Genomic DNA, 14,136 nt, shown 5'->3' with positions numbered 1-14,136 from the left:
CTAGGATCCCATCCTAGAAAGCGATATCACAACCTTATTTAGGACAAGGATCTTCCCCCAATCCTATCCGCCCTTCTCAATATCCTACTACTTAATAACACTGTCATCGTGACATTAACTTATCTGCATCTGTCAATAAGGTCGTCACTCAACACTAATATAGATTTCCGCTACACAAGTCTGTGTAATATCATTCTTTATCCATAGCATGATTAACCCGTTCGACACTGCAGTAATGCATCCCATCTACCGAACGTACCATCCTTAAACATACCTTCCCGTCTGAGCGATAAAATTTTTTCTCACCAACTTCTTCCTTCAAGAACTCAATAAGCATATCCCTATACCATTTAATTTCCACTATCTGACTCCTCTCGAGTCACACCAGCAATTATCTAACCCGTTATGGTCCGCTTTCGCTGCACTACTCTGGTTACTCGTTACAACCATCATTACCAATTAGATTTTTGAGTTTTTACCCAATTCTGGCCCTCTTTACTCATTCATTCAAGAATCATTCTTTACCATACGTGGTACCAATCTACCACTTAGCAAAACTTACCTGTACTCAAAAACAAATTCCTACTTTACTTTATCTATATAAAAAAAATTCTAACCATCAAAACGAGTACACACAAGTAGTTATAATCACACCCATCAACCTCAATATACCATTGCTTACGAAATAGCTCAAACTGAGTCCCACTCTTCTCTAAGAATTAAATCAACTTTGTCCTTCTTAGAGTATAATTCCTCATTATATCTGGAAATCTGTAATAACGCTTTACAACAGCACAAAATTATCATAGCATCATATAGTATCAACTCATCGTCTTCACTTCGCCGAATACATACTCGTTAACTACGTACAACCACAATAACATACTCATCATCTCGGAAATTATTCAAAAGAGTCATAATCTTCCGACGCGGCATCCTTACATCCACTAGATTCTAAATCCAACATATAGATCAATATATATTCCCTACGCAGGCTTCCGACATATTAATTCCTCACTGCCCACGAGTAGTACTCATAACACTACTCCACATCACACTTTAACTATGCGACTCTGATTACCCGTCCTAAGTCATTTGTCCATCATGTTGCACTCTTTCATATTCACTTCTTCATAATTCCACACAACATGGTGACCGATTATTCTCACGGTTTAATATCCATCACAACTTATACCATTAAGGTAACAAAACAAGCTTATCTTATCAATATGATTTCGTCTACTACCAACAAGAGATTAAGGGTGATCAAGTCCTCAATTTGTCAATAGATAGCCGACAACCATATTTAAGCATAAACTGTCGTTACTACATAATAGTGTCCTTCCTGAGTTTGCACTCAAACTCATTAATTTCATCATAATCCAATAATTCACTTTGAGTCTTTACAACTCGCACACTTCCTTCTCATTGGATCTTGTCGGTGAGACACCAACGTCCAACCATTTTACGCAATCCGCTTCATAGTCACTTAGCATCACATACTTGTTACGTACTTTCAAACTTCATAATCACTAATATACTCGAACATTACTATTCATCTCGTTCCAAATCAAATCCTCATCTTAGCAAAAGACCGCGACCACATTCATAACTCGTGGTTTTACTCTAAATTCTATGACATCTTTCGCGCCCGAATGTCATTCCACTCGACATCTCAACAAAGTCTTCCTCACATCAACAGGTGTTAGAAATTCTCTACAATTCTTCTTTTATACCTATCGTTACTTTGTCATCACAAATACGACCCCAAGAGTTCTAAAGTTTATTCCATCTTTAATACTAATTCACTTCTCACTAAAATCAATCGGTACTCAAATCATCTTTATGACCGAACATTTCACCAACTTATTCATCAACAACATGTTCTACTCAATTTTGTTTCAAACAATCGCAGTAGTAGACATTCTTATTCAACAAGTTTCACGCTTCCATAAACGAATTCAGAACCTCTCTTCATAGGATCACTATACTGTATTTATAACCCTCCCATAAGGTAGAACATACTCCCTCTTCTTCATAGGTTCAAATGGCACATAATTCCGACACTCGGAACTCAAAGGGCTTAAAGTCATTGAAAAATCTAGTTTGTGTCAAGATACTAGCAACACCTTAAAGGGTACCTCAGTTTGAAGGGGAAATATTAGAGTATATAGGCTGAATATATAGTCTGAATGTAATTAGCATTAGTTAGGAGCTGCTGAGCTGTCACTGCCAGCTCAGCATAGCTTTACTATATATGCTTCCCATTTGTAACAAAATTGGTAAGAGAAAATATTATTCAGTTTAGATCCTTTCTCTCTTCTGTTACTATGCTATCTTTCTCATCTTCTCTCTTTTCTAATAGTTGAACACTCATCACTTTGTCAAAATTTAGTTTGGCGACGCATCCCTGAATGTGTTTATGGGTTTGTTTTTAGATGCATCTCCGAATTATCCCTTGTTTTCAAACTAAGGGAAATTTTCAGAGATCCATCTCTGAAAGTTATATATATATATATATATATATATAAAACATACACAGACCCTCCCTCTTCTCCTTCATTTTTTGATTGAATTTTCTTCCCCCATTGGACATTCTTGCAGTCTATTTTTAAAGCTACAAGACAACCTCTACTTCAGTTTCAACAATCCTAACTCATTTCACAATCTACATTGAACATTATCCATCCTTATCAACACTTATTTGAATAAGTTTTTCATTTAACTTATTTTAATTTTTGAGTAATATATTAAGTTAAATAGTTTGCTTTCAACGCATTAGGTAGTGTTGAATTTTGAAATAGGTAATGTTACAGACATTCACTACGTTTTTGTTGCATTTTGAATTGTAAGGGCAGGAATAGGAACTGGTTCCGGCATTGAAGCAAAAGAAGAAGCTTTTTTGGAGATGCATATTCGAAACTAGTTCTTTTCGTTTTCAAATATGCATCTCGGAATTTGGTCCTTTACAGAATTGGCAGAATATAGTCCTTTATGGTTTTCACACTAATGTGTATGTTCGATTTTTCTAGGAGAATGACTGGAAACAACAACAGAATGAGACTCAACCGTGGAACCCTAACCACGTTTGTTTGTAGCGAGAAGGCTCTTCAACATGAGCATGTCGAATTTGGTCCTTTACAGAACTTGCAGAATATAGTCCTTTTTCTGGTTTTCACGCTAATGTGTTTGTTCGATTTTTCCAGGAGAATGGCTGAAAACAACATAATGAGATGGCTCTTCAACATGAGCATGCCAGAGCTATGCGAGAACCGTCCCACCTAGGCCTCATGACAAGGAAACGTCATCTTCTAGGAGCTTCCTATCACATGGGTCCTCATCCTAGTCTCACGTACACCAGCAGGAAGCCTCCGATGCACGTGATGAGCTCCATCCACTTGTGGACCCTTATATAGGAGGGCCAATTGACACCTCATTACTAATACACTATGGAGACCATGTTGCTCTGCATGTATGGGCCATAAAGGTATATTTGTTAACAATTATTTTTTTGTTTTAACCAAATTCAATGTGACTGATATTTGTTATATACTCTTTTTTAACAGGAACACAATTGTTTGAAATCTATTAACCATGCCAGAAAGATTCATAGTCTTTTTCAGCCCGAGGACGATCAGTTCAAAGTGTCCTAAGATACTCCAATCTTGTCGGTTTGTGTTCTTTCGGGTACGCAACCATCAACCATGACATGCAGGGGGCTTTTGTTGAGAGATTGCATAAATAAACGTCATCTTTCCACTTCTCCATTGGCGAGGTGAGGATTACACTAGATGACGTCGCTTTCCTTCTACACCTTCCTATCAAGGGGGAAGTTATTTGATCATTCTAGGATTAAACGTGTTAAGGCCCAAGATATGATGGTGATATATTTGGGAGCTGACCCAATGAAAGCCTTGATGTAGTGTGTAAACACCAGAGGTGTTTATGATAAATTTTAATGGTTGAAGGGGCTTTATGAAAATAAATTGGAGTTGACCGATGAATCAGACGATAATGAACTACATGTTATATACCACCGGTAGTGTGCTTTGAGGTGTTTCCTCATGTTCTTGTTAGAACATCCATGTTTGTGGACAAAAGTGAAACCTACGTAGATATGACATACCTTAAGTATTTCATTAACCTTGAGGCCATTCACAAGTGAAATTGGGGGGCCGCATGCTTGGTATACTTGTACTCCATGCAGGATGAAAGTTTTCTTTGGACGACAAAGTAAATGATAGACTCTTGCTGTGGACCTCCGTTTTTTATCCCGGGCCATACCTCTGTTCTGGAGAGATACGTGAACTGACTCTTTTGTATCGCTTAATGCTTTCGCATTTTGAAAATTCACAGAGTCGCCACCGACCTTTTATTTCATCCAATTAAGGAAAGGTTTATAAAAGAAACAGAAAAAAGACCTTTAAGAAATTCTGGGTAAGGGGGTAGGTTATACAAAGGGAAGGTGTTAGCACCCTTTGTATCCATGGTTATCCATGGGCTCTTAAGTTTGCTTAGCTCACTTGTTTTTCGATCACTTTTCAATTGCTTTAGAATGCTCATATGTGGTTTCAAATACTTTTGTAAATTGAATTTTGTAATGATCCGTGTGTGGATGTATACAAAATGCTTGTTTATCTTTCGAAAGATGTTTTGAAAAGAACGTTAACTTTGTAATAATCCGTGTTTGGATGTATACAAAGTATTGTCTTTTTTGAAAGTTTTGTTTTGAAAAACAACAGTGTATGAGAATTTTGTTTGTTTTGATTTGAGCAAGCAAACTAGGAGGTCTACCTTGAGTTGTAAGGTCTTTATCCTTATTTCCTTTAAAAATCTATCCTTTCACCGGATATAAACAAAAGGTTCGATTTTGTACTCGAAATAGTAGAATTTTGACTTTGATTTTGAAAAGAATGAGAAGGGATTACCTTAAAAGGTGCAAGTGTGTTTGTGTTTGGATTCAGATATTTTATCTTTGAAGTTAGTGATCTAACGGTTCAATTTTATCTTTGACATACACGCAGTTTATATTTTGCTGGAAATTAAAATGCGGAAATGTAAAGTGCGGAAAGTAAATCTACGCTATTACATCGATTGTGCAGGAAATGTAAACTAGCCTATTTACATGAATTTGACATCCTATACATTTATCTAGGAATTTAAATTGCAAGGAAAATAAAAGGCATGTTTTTGGATTTTTTATGATTGTTTTTAATTATAATTAATGCATGATTAATTAAATTAAAATGAAGGAAAAAGATGAAAATAGATTTAAACCTAGAAACTAAGTTTAAAATATGTACAAAATATTTGTTAATTAATTTTAAAACAAAACTAATTTTTTTGGAATTTTTGAAATTGATTTGAAATTGATTAAGCTAATTAAAACATAATTATGCAAATAATTATACCAATAATTAAAACTTAAAGAGAAAATTATTCAAAATATGTTGAAAATTAGTTTATAATATATAAACAATATTTAACATGAAGAACAATTTTTTTTATGATTTTTTGATTGGTTAGAATAATTAAAAAGCAAATATATAAATATATACTAATTAATTATGCAAAATATTGAAATTTTGAATAAAAATAAAATATTTTTATTTCAGAAAATAATATATTATTTTAGAAGTCTAAAAATATTTTTTGTGTATTTTTTGGATTTTTAAAACTATTTTTAATTAATTTTGCAAAGAAAATTAAAATAAAATAGAAAATAAAAGGATACTGATCAGATGTGGAAATTGAATGAAGGAACATGATGCAGCTGCATGATCTGGCGCGTTGGATTGGATGGACAGTGGATCAGATGGTTCAGATTTTGAGGCGCATGGCACTTAGTGTACCTGCAAAACACTTGATTAGTGGGAAATTTAAAAAACTGCGCGCGCGTGCCAGCCAATAGGAGGAGGACACGCATCATCTTCAACCTCCAGACGCCACTTTCAACAGCGCTTTTATGCAAAAGCGCTATAATTGATGAACCCTAATTCTGCAAAATAACGAATAGGGGTAAACAGGCATAGAAATTAGGCGCGATGGTACCATTCAACTCGTCTTGTTCCACTGAATGTAACCATGCCCTTTATTTGCTTTAATTTTGGCCCTAATGAAGAACCCTAATTTTGAGCTAAGAAAACCCTAAAATGGTATATGCTACAAACAGCCATTAAAATCCAATTGAAGCTCCAAAAACGACCAGAGCTTCAAACCAAACACAATTATGCATCTACATCTTGTTAAATATGCGTGTGTTATGAGATATAAGTTGGTTTTAGTTTGAACAAACCGTGGCCTATATAGCTCGATTCAATGAGGTTTAAGACTTGGAAATGATTGGAATTGTTTCAGTGAAGCTCAGAGATGATGTTTGAATGTTTATTTTGTATTGAAATTGACTGAAACTTAAAATTCGAATTTCAAGTTTCTTTGAAAATTACAAGTTGTTACAAGAGTGCTATGTGCTTATGAATGCTACTGCCTTCATTCTCTCTCTGTTACTAAAGTATGCTAGCCTATTTATAAGCATTGAAGTGCTTAGAATTGAAGCTAAGAAGCATCTAGTTGCCTTTGTGGAATTCTTGATTTTTTATATTAAAAAGTTTTGAATTATTGACCAAGTCTTCTTCTCTTCAATGCACTTGCCTTGCTCTTCAATTCTCTGCAGAAAAATGAAGATTCCTTGGGTGAGTCATGCTTAGATTGTAAGCTAACCATTATCCATTCATTTTTCCTTTTAATTTAATCTTAAAATAAGATAAAATCAAGCAAAAAATGAATAAAAATGGTATGGGCCTTGTCTTGGTCGTGGGAGGCCCATAATAACATGGCATACATGTTTGAACCATGAAAACTTGGCCCCATTTGGAAAAAATGCATTTTTGAGCAATGTTGGTTTTATGCATTTTCCAAAATTTAGCCAACTTCAACAAGGTGTAAATCCCTCAATTTTTGTCATATGAAGGAGATCTTGCACTTTTTGGAAACCTCAAAGAGTCCTCTAACCAATGCCTTTGGTCTCATGTCAAAATGATTTTTGATGCTCCTTGTGTGTCCTTTAGAAAAAAGTGTCTTTTTGTTGACTTTGAAAATGACCTGTAATGTCTTTGATCATATTTTTCAAATGGTGAATCCAATGACCATGGGATCAATGGCATTTGAAAGATAATTGAATTTCCTTCAAAATGAGCTTTGGTTTGAATTTTTTTGGATGAAGGATGAGAGAGTTATGACCAGTCAAAGTTGAGTTGACTTTTCAGGTAAAAACCCTAATTTTGAATCTTAGGGTTTTGTTGATTTTTGATCTTTCCTTGATGAATTATGATCATCCAATGATCAAATGATGAATCCTTTGACAAAATATGGACTTTGACAAAAAATTTCATTTTTGACTGTCTGTTGACTTTTTTGGTCAAACGGGTCGTCTGTTGACTGTTTGAGCTGCTGACGGTGCGTCTGAGTGAATTGAAGTTTGAAAATTTGTATGATGGTACTTTGAGATATATGGATGTGTATGAAATCCATTTGAGCTCTCAAAAACTTGTTTCTCCTGTAAAAACAAGAAAACCCTAGTCAGGGACTGTTTATGTAGGAGACAGTTAAGCGTACCTGATTTTTGTGCAGTGTTGAGTCTCTGCTAATCGCGTGATATTCAGAAGACTTCTAGAACAAAAATATTGGAATTTTGAATTGTGAAAGATTGATTTGATTGATGGTACAAAACACTGAGAATTGTACTGCCAGCAGTTTGGCTGTCGACTGACTGTTATCAGTACAGTCTGAGTTTCCTGATTCTGCGCCTGCAAAAAGATTTAACTCTGTACCAATTGTGTCAGTACTATTTATCTGTAAATAAATAAATAGCATGTGTGAAGTAATAAACAATATTTGGCGTTTGCGTAAGAATAAATTCAACTGCAAGCCAAATTACTGTATAAGAAAAATTCTAAAAACTAAGTATTTCATATGTCAGGATATTTGTTGAAATAAAAATCCATGATTATATGAGACTCTTAATTTCCATATTGGAGTTTTCTTGAAAAAAGATGCGGGCAAATTTTGGGGTATAACAGTTGCCCCTATTCAATCTTCTTAAACCTGAAGAGATTGTCTGAAATCTGAAGGTAGAAGATGATTGAATATTTAGATGCCCTGAAAATTTGTACTTACCTTGATCAGAAGAGATGTTGGAAGTTGCATTTGAATGTCGTCTGCGAAATGTTGTTGGCAGATTGAAACATTACCTGAGATGGGCTTTCAGATGCCACCTGGTAAATGTGTTGATGGTTTGTTCATCAGAATGAATCCATTGATTATATCTTGATGAAGGATTTGAAAGTCTTTGTGTTGACTGTTTCGGAACCGTCCAAGGTTACCGCTTTAAGTCTAGGAGGATAATCGTTACGGAACTTGTCCAAAGTTTTTCCGATTTAGATTTTGGAAGTTGATCATTGTGGAACCGTCTGAGGTATCGCTTTAGATCTGCAATGTTAGACCATTCTTGAACCGTCTGAGGTATCGACTTTAGATCTTCAATGTTAGATCGTTCTGGAACCGTCTGAGGTATCACTTTAGATCTGCAATATTAGATCGTTCTGGAACCGTCTGAGGTATCGCTTTAGATCTGCAATATTAGATCGTTCTGGAACCGTCTGAGGTATCAACTTTAGATCTGCGATGTTAGATCGTTCTGGAACCGTCTGAGGTATCAACTTTAGATCTGCAATGTCTGTTTTTGAGTTGGTAAGTGATCAGAATGAATCTTCGGCTTGATTATATCTGAGAGAACTGTTCATGGAATTCAGGTGAACACTGCATGTGATTGAGAACATCTTTGTTGAAGATATCCGTCTACCTGAAAAATCAAGTTAGTGATATGCAATGTTTATGATGCATGTAAATGTGAGATATTCCCGGAGAAATATGCATGTGATGTTGTGTATGAATATGCGTATGAATATGCGCATGATGCACGATGTATGAATATGATGTATGAATGTGAATGTGTGATGTATGAATATGATGTATGAATGTGAGATGCCGAGCTTTTATTTGGGAAAATAAATTTCCGCCAGTCATCTGGATATGACTATATTGTGATCGTTGATGATCTTTTGTCTTGTTTGAGTACCCTCGGCTGGGGAAATTCTTTGAGAACCCTGGTACTCTGTTGAAGGATCTTTGAATATCACTTGAGAATGAAAGGTAGCTGGAAGCTCTGATGCCCTTTCAAATGGGAATGAGGAAGATGCATAATCCCCCGATGCACTATCTGACCAAGTCCGGGTGCGGGGATCACACCTTCTGAAGATAGTAATCTGGAACAACCCTGCTGGGGGATAAGACTTCCTTTGAAGAGAAAATCTTTTTGAGGAATTTGCTGAGAAACGCGTTTCTCTTGGGGATTTTCTTCTGATGGGATGATGTCCAGATAGTTGGGACATTTCCTGAATGCTATTCCTGTTTTTCCTGGTAAACATCAATCATATTCAAATGCACATGTTCATTCAAAATTATCATTGGGACGTTTACGTATTTAAAACAGAAAAAAGTGAAAATAGTGATTTTTGAGCCTAAGCTGCATTGATTTTTGAAAAAGAGCCATGATAGGCTGGTTAGCACAGGGAGACAACAATCCTAGAAGTAGGAAACTGTCAGAAAGTTTTGGAAAATATTTATAGAGATAAATAGCTATGTGAAAACAATCCAGTCAAGTTTCAACTCTGCTATTGCCAATCTGTCTTCGAGCATCTCATCCCTCACTTGTTGGAAGAAAGTGATTGGACTGATCGGTGTCTTTGAGGTGTTGAATCTTGATGGTGAGTAGGCAGCTGAACGGAACACTGTTGTATGCTTCATTCCCTAACTTTTGCCTAGGCCGCCCTTTCAGGTTTTCAGCCTACCGGGATAGTATTTGTTTAGTCACTAACTTTTTCCTGGACCGCCCTTTCGGGTTTTCAATCCAGCGAGACGCTCATTTTTTTGCCTAAGTCGCCCTTTCAGGTTTTCAACTTAGCGAGCTGTTTTTTTTCTTTTTAAGAGAAGTATTTTTTGACTATGTCCGCATTCACAGGGTGTGGGAAATCCTCGCCATCCATGGTGGTAAGCAACATGGCGCCGCCGGAGAATATTTTCTTGATTATGAATGGTCCCTCGTAGGTGGGAGTCCATTTGCCTCTGGGATCACCTTGTGGTAAGATGATGCGTTTGACAACCAAGCCACCAGTTTGGTATGCTTGATTTTTGACTTTTTTGTTGAAGGCTTTGATCATACGCTTTTGGTATAGCTGACCATGACAAATAGCTGCGAGCCTTTTCTCATCAATCAAGTTTATCTGGTCCAACCGTGTTTGAATCCAATCGTCTTTGTCTAGATTGGCTTCTTTCATAATCCTTAGGGAAGGAATCTGAATTTCAATGGGAAGAACTGCCTCCATACCATAGACTAAGGAGAATGGAGTTGCCCCTGTTGAAGTACGCGCAGATGTGCGATAACCATGAAGGGCAAAAGGCAACATCTCATGCCAGTCTTTGTAGGTTACTGTCATTTTTTGTATGATTTTCTTGATGTTCTTATTGGCAGCTTCCACCGCGCCGTTCATCTTTGGTCGACATGGAGAGGAATTATGATGCTTGATCTTGAACTGTGTGCAAAGTTCAGTAATCATTCTGTTGTTTAGATTTGTGCCATTGTCCGTGATAATCCGTTCAGGGATGCCGTACCGACAAATGAGATTGTATTTGATGAACCGGGCCACCATATTTTTGGTGACAGAAGCAAATGAAGCTGCTTCTACCCACTTTGTGAAGTAGTCAATAGCGACCAGGATAAAGCGATGTCCGTTGGAGGCAGTAGGTTTGATTTCTCCAATCATATCAATACCCCACATTGCAAAAGGCCAAGGAGCCGTCAGGACGCTTAATGGAACTGGAGGTACATGTACTTTGTCAGCGTATATCTGGCATTTGTGACATGTTCGGGAGTGATGATGGCAGTCTGTTTCCATGGTAGACCAGTAATAACCCGCTCTCAGGATCTTTTTAGCCATTGTATGTCCACTGGAATGAGTACCGAAGGCACCATTGTGTATTTCTTCCATGATCTGTTCTGCTTCCTTCTTGTTTACACAGCGAAGTAAAGTCGAGTCATGGTTGCGTTTGTATAAGGTTCCATTGCTTAGAAAGAATTTGGCAGCAAACCTCCTTAGAAACTTTCTGTCATTAATGGATGCCCCTTCAGGGTACTCCTGAGCTTCGAGATATCTTTTTACTTCATGGAACCATGGTTTTTCCTCGGTTCCTTCGGTATTGATCTCATTGCAATAGGATGGTTCATCTTGCCTGTAAATGGTGATCATAGGCGCCTCGTTGTCCCACCTGACTTTGAACATGGATGACATGGTAGCTAAAGCATCAGCTAGTTGATTTTCCTCGCGTGGGATGTGTTCGAAAGTGATTTCTTCGAAGTAAGGAATCAAACTCAGCACATATTCTTTGTAAGGAATTAGATTTGGGTGCTTTGTGTCCCATTCCCCTTTGACTTGGTAGATTACCAAGGCCGAGTCTCCGTAGACTTCCAGGAATTTGATTCTTAGATCGATTGCAGCTTTGAGACCCAGAATACATGCTTCGTATTCGGCTATATTGTTAGTGCAATTGAAGCATAATCTGGCAGTAAACGGTGTGTAACTTCCTGCGGGGGAAATGATCACAGCTCCGATGCCATTGCCAAGTGCATTAGAAGCTCCGTCAAAAACCATAGTCCACCGGGATCCTGGCTCGGGTCCTTCTTCTGGTCCTGGTTGTTTGTAGTCATTGACTAGCATAATGTCTTCGTCTGGGAAGTCAAAGTTCAATGCTTGATAATCATCCACTGCTTGATGAGCCAGATGATCAGCTACCACACTTCCTTTGATTGCTTTTTGTGAAGTGTATTGAATGTCATATTCTGTTAAGATCATTTGCCATCTCGCTATTCTTCCAGAGAGAGCAGGTTTTTCGAACACGTATTTGATGGGATCCATCTTGGAGATTAGGAAAGTGGTGTGATTTAGCATGTACTGTCTTAGCCGGCGAGCTGCCCAAGCTAAGGCACAACAAGTTTTTTCGAGTAGTGAGTATCTTGTTTCACAATCGGTAAACTTTTTGCTAAGATAGTAGATTGCGTGCTCCTTTCGGCCGGATTCGTCATGTTGTCCTAGTACACACCCCATTGAGTCTTCTAACACAGTTAGGTACATTATCAGAGGTCTGCCTTCCACAGGTGGCAACAAGATTGGAGGTTTTTGGAGATATTCTCTGATTTTGTCAAAGGCTAACTGGCATTTGTCATTCCACCTTTCCACTTGATCTTTCTTCAACAGTTTGAAGATCGGCACACAAGTAGTAGTCATGTGGGCAATAAATCGGGCGATGTAATTTAGACGTCCCAAGAATCCTCTGACTTGTTTCTCAGTACGAGGTATAGGCATTTCTTGAATGGCTTTAACCTTGGCGGGATCAACCTCAATACCTTTGCTGCTGACGATGAAACCTAAGAGTTTGCCGGATCTTACTCCAAAGGTACACTTATTTGGGTTCAGTCGCAACTTGCATTTCTTGAGTCTGTCAAACAACTTGTGTAAATGACCCAGATGTTCTTCCTCGGTGTTGGATTTTGCAATCATGTCATTGACATACACATCTATCTCTTGATGAATCATATCATGAAATAGCGCTACCATTGCACGTTGATAGGTTGCTCCTGCGTTTTTCAGACCAAAGGGCATTACTTTGTAACAAAAGGTTCCCCAGGGTGTTGTGAAGGTTGTTTTTTCCATGTCTTCGGGTGCCATCTTGATTTGATTGTACCCTGAGAATCCGTCCATAAAGGAGAATACCTTGCATTGTGCGGTATTGTCAACCAGTACATCGATGTGTGGTAAAGGGAAATCATCTTTGGGACTTGCCCGATTCAGATCTCTGTAGTCCACGCACATTCTGACTTTCCCGTCTTTTTTAGGTACAGGGACGATGTTAGCTATCCAAGGAGGATAACTTACAAATTTTAGGAATCCGGCATCGAACTGTTTTTCAACCTCGTCTTTGATCTTTTTTGACATATCAGGCCTACTCCTTCGTAGTTTCTGTTTGACTGGAGTGCTACCTTCTTTGATTAGCAGGCGATGAACTACGATGTCCGTGTCAAGGCCTGGCATATCTTCATAGGACCAGGCGAATATCTCGACGTAGTCTCGCAGCATTTGAATCAGTCTTTGCTTGACGTTGTGTTCTAAATCAGCCCCTATTTTGACTTCTTTCTTTTCTTCGTTGCTGCCCAAGTTGATGACCTCAATTGGCTCCTCGTGAGGCTGTATGGCCTTATCTTCTTGTTCTAGCAGCCTTGCAAGTTCTCTTGGCACTTCACAATCTTCCTCACTTTCGTCCTCAGTTTGGTAGATCGGACTTTCAAAGTCATGACGGGCAATAGCAGAATCGTTGTTGACTGGATCCAGAGTGTATGTGAATCTGCATGTTAGTTATGTGAGTGTGTGTGAAGAAAAAAACATAGCTATTAGAAAGCGAAGAAAGAAAGAAAAAGGATCACAAAATTTAAATATGCAAGCGTCCCATGATTTTATTGAATGCACATGATCATGATATGATAAGCCCTTATAGAAGGACCGGTGTGCTAAGGCACACGGCTTTCAAGCTCATGGTTCGATTGTTCAGGAACCATTTTTATCTTTGCACAATATACACAAAGAAAACAGGAAATGGCATTTACTCCTGGTCAAAGGAGATCACATCCTCAGCTTTCCAGTTGTTCAATCCACTGTTGTGAGCAGGGAGTATCCAGCTGTTCCAGTTGCAGTTGTCTTCTTCATCTTCCACAGCATTGATTTCATTAGTGGGAAAATGAGCCGGTGATCCTTCGGGATAAGGGATATACTCTGCTGGATACGAGAGCCCAGGCTGAGATATCTCTGTTGGCTGAGCGAGATGCTCGATAAGGCCGTCCCATGCAGTCGGGATGATGTTTTGAATAGAGACTTGTGCATCCTGATGAGGAGTGTATGCTGACAGAAAGCAACCCTCGTTATTTGGTATTTCCCTGGCTTCTTCGAAAGCGAAATTGTCATCGTAATGTTC

Source organism: Vicia villosa, unplaced genomic scaffold (assembly GCF_029867415.1).
Source record: "Vicia villosa cultivar HV-30 ecotype Madison, WI unplaced genomic scaffold, Vvil1.0 ctg.001914F_1_1, whole genome shotgun sequence".
Classification (NCBI taxonomy): Eukaryota; Viridiplantae; Streptophyta; class Magnoliopsida; order Fabales; family Fabaceae; genus Vicia; species Vicia villosa.
The sequence above is the reverse complement of the archived record's forward strand: the minus strand, read 5'-3'. Positions refer to the sequence as shown.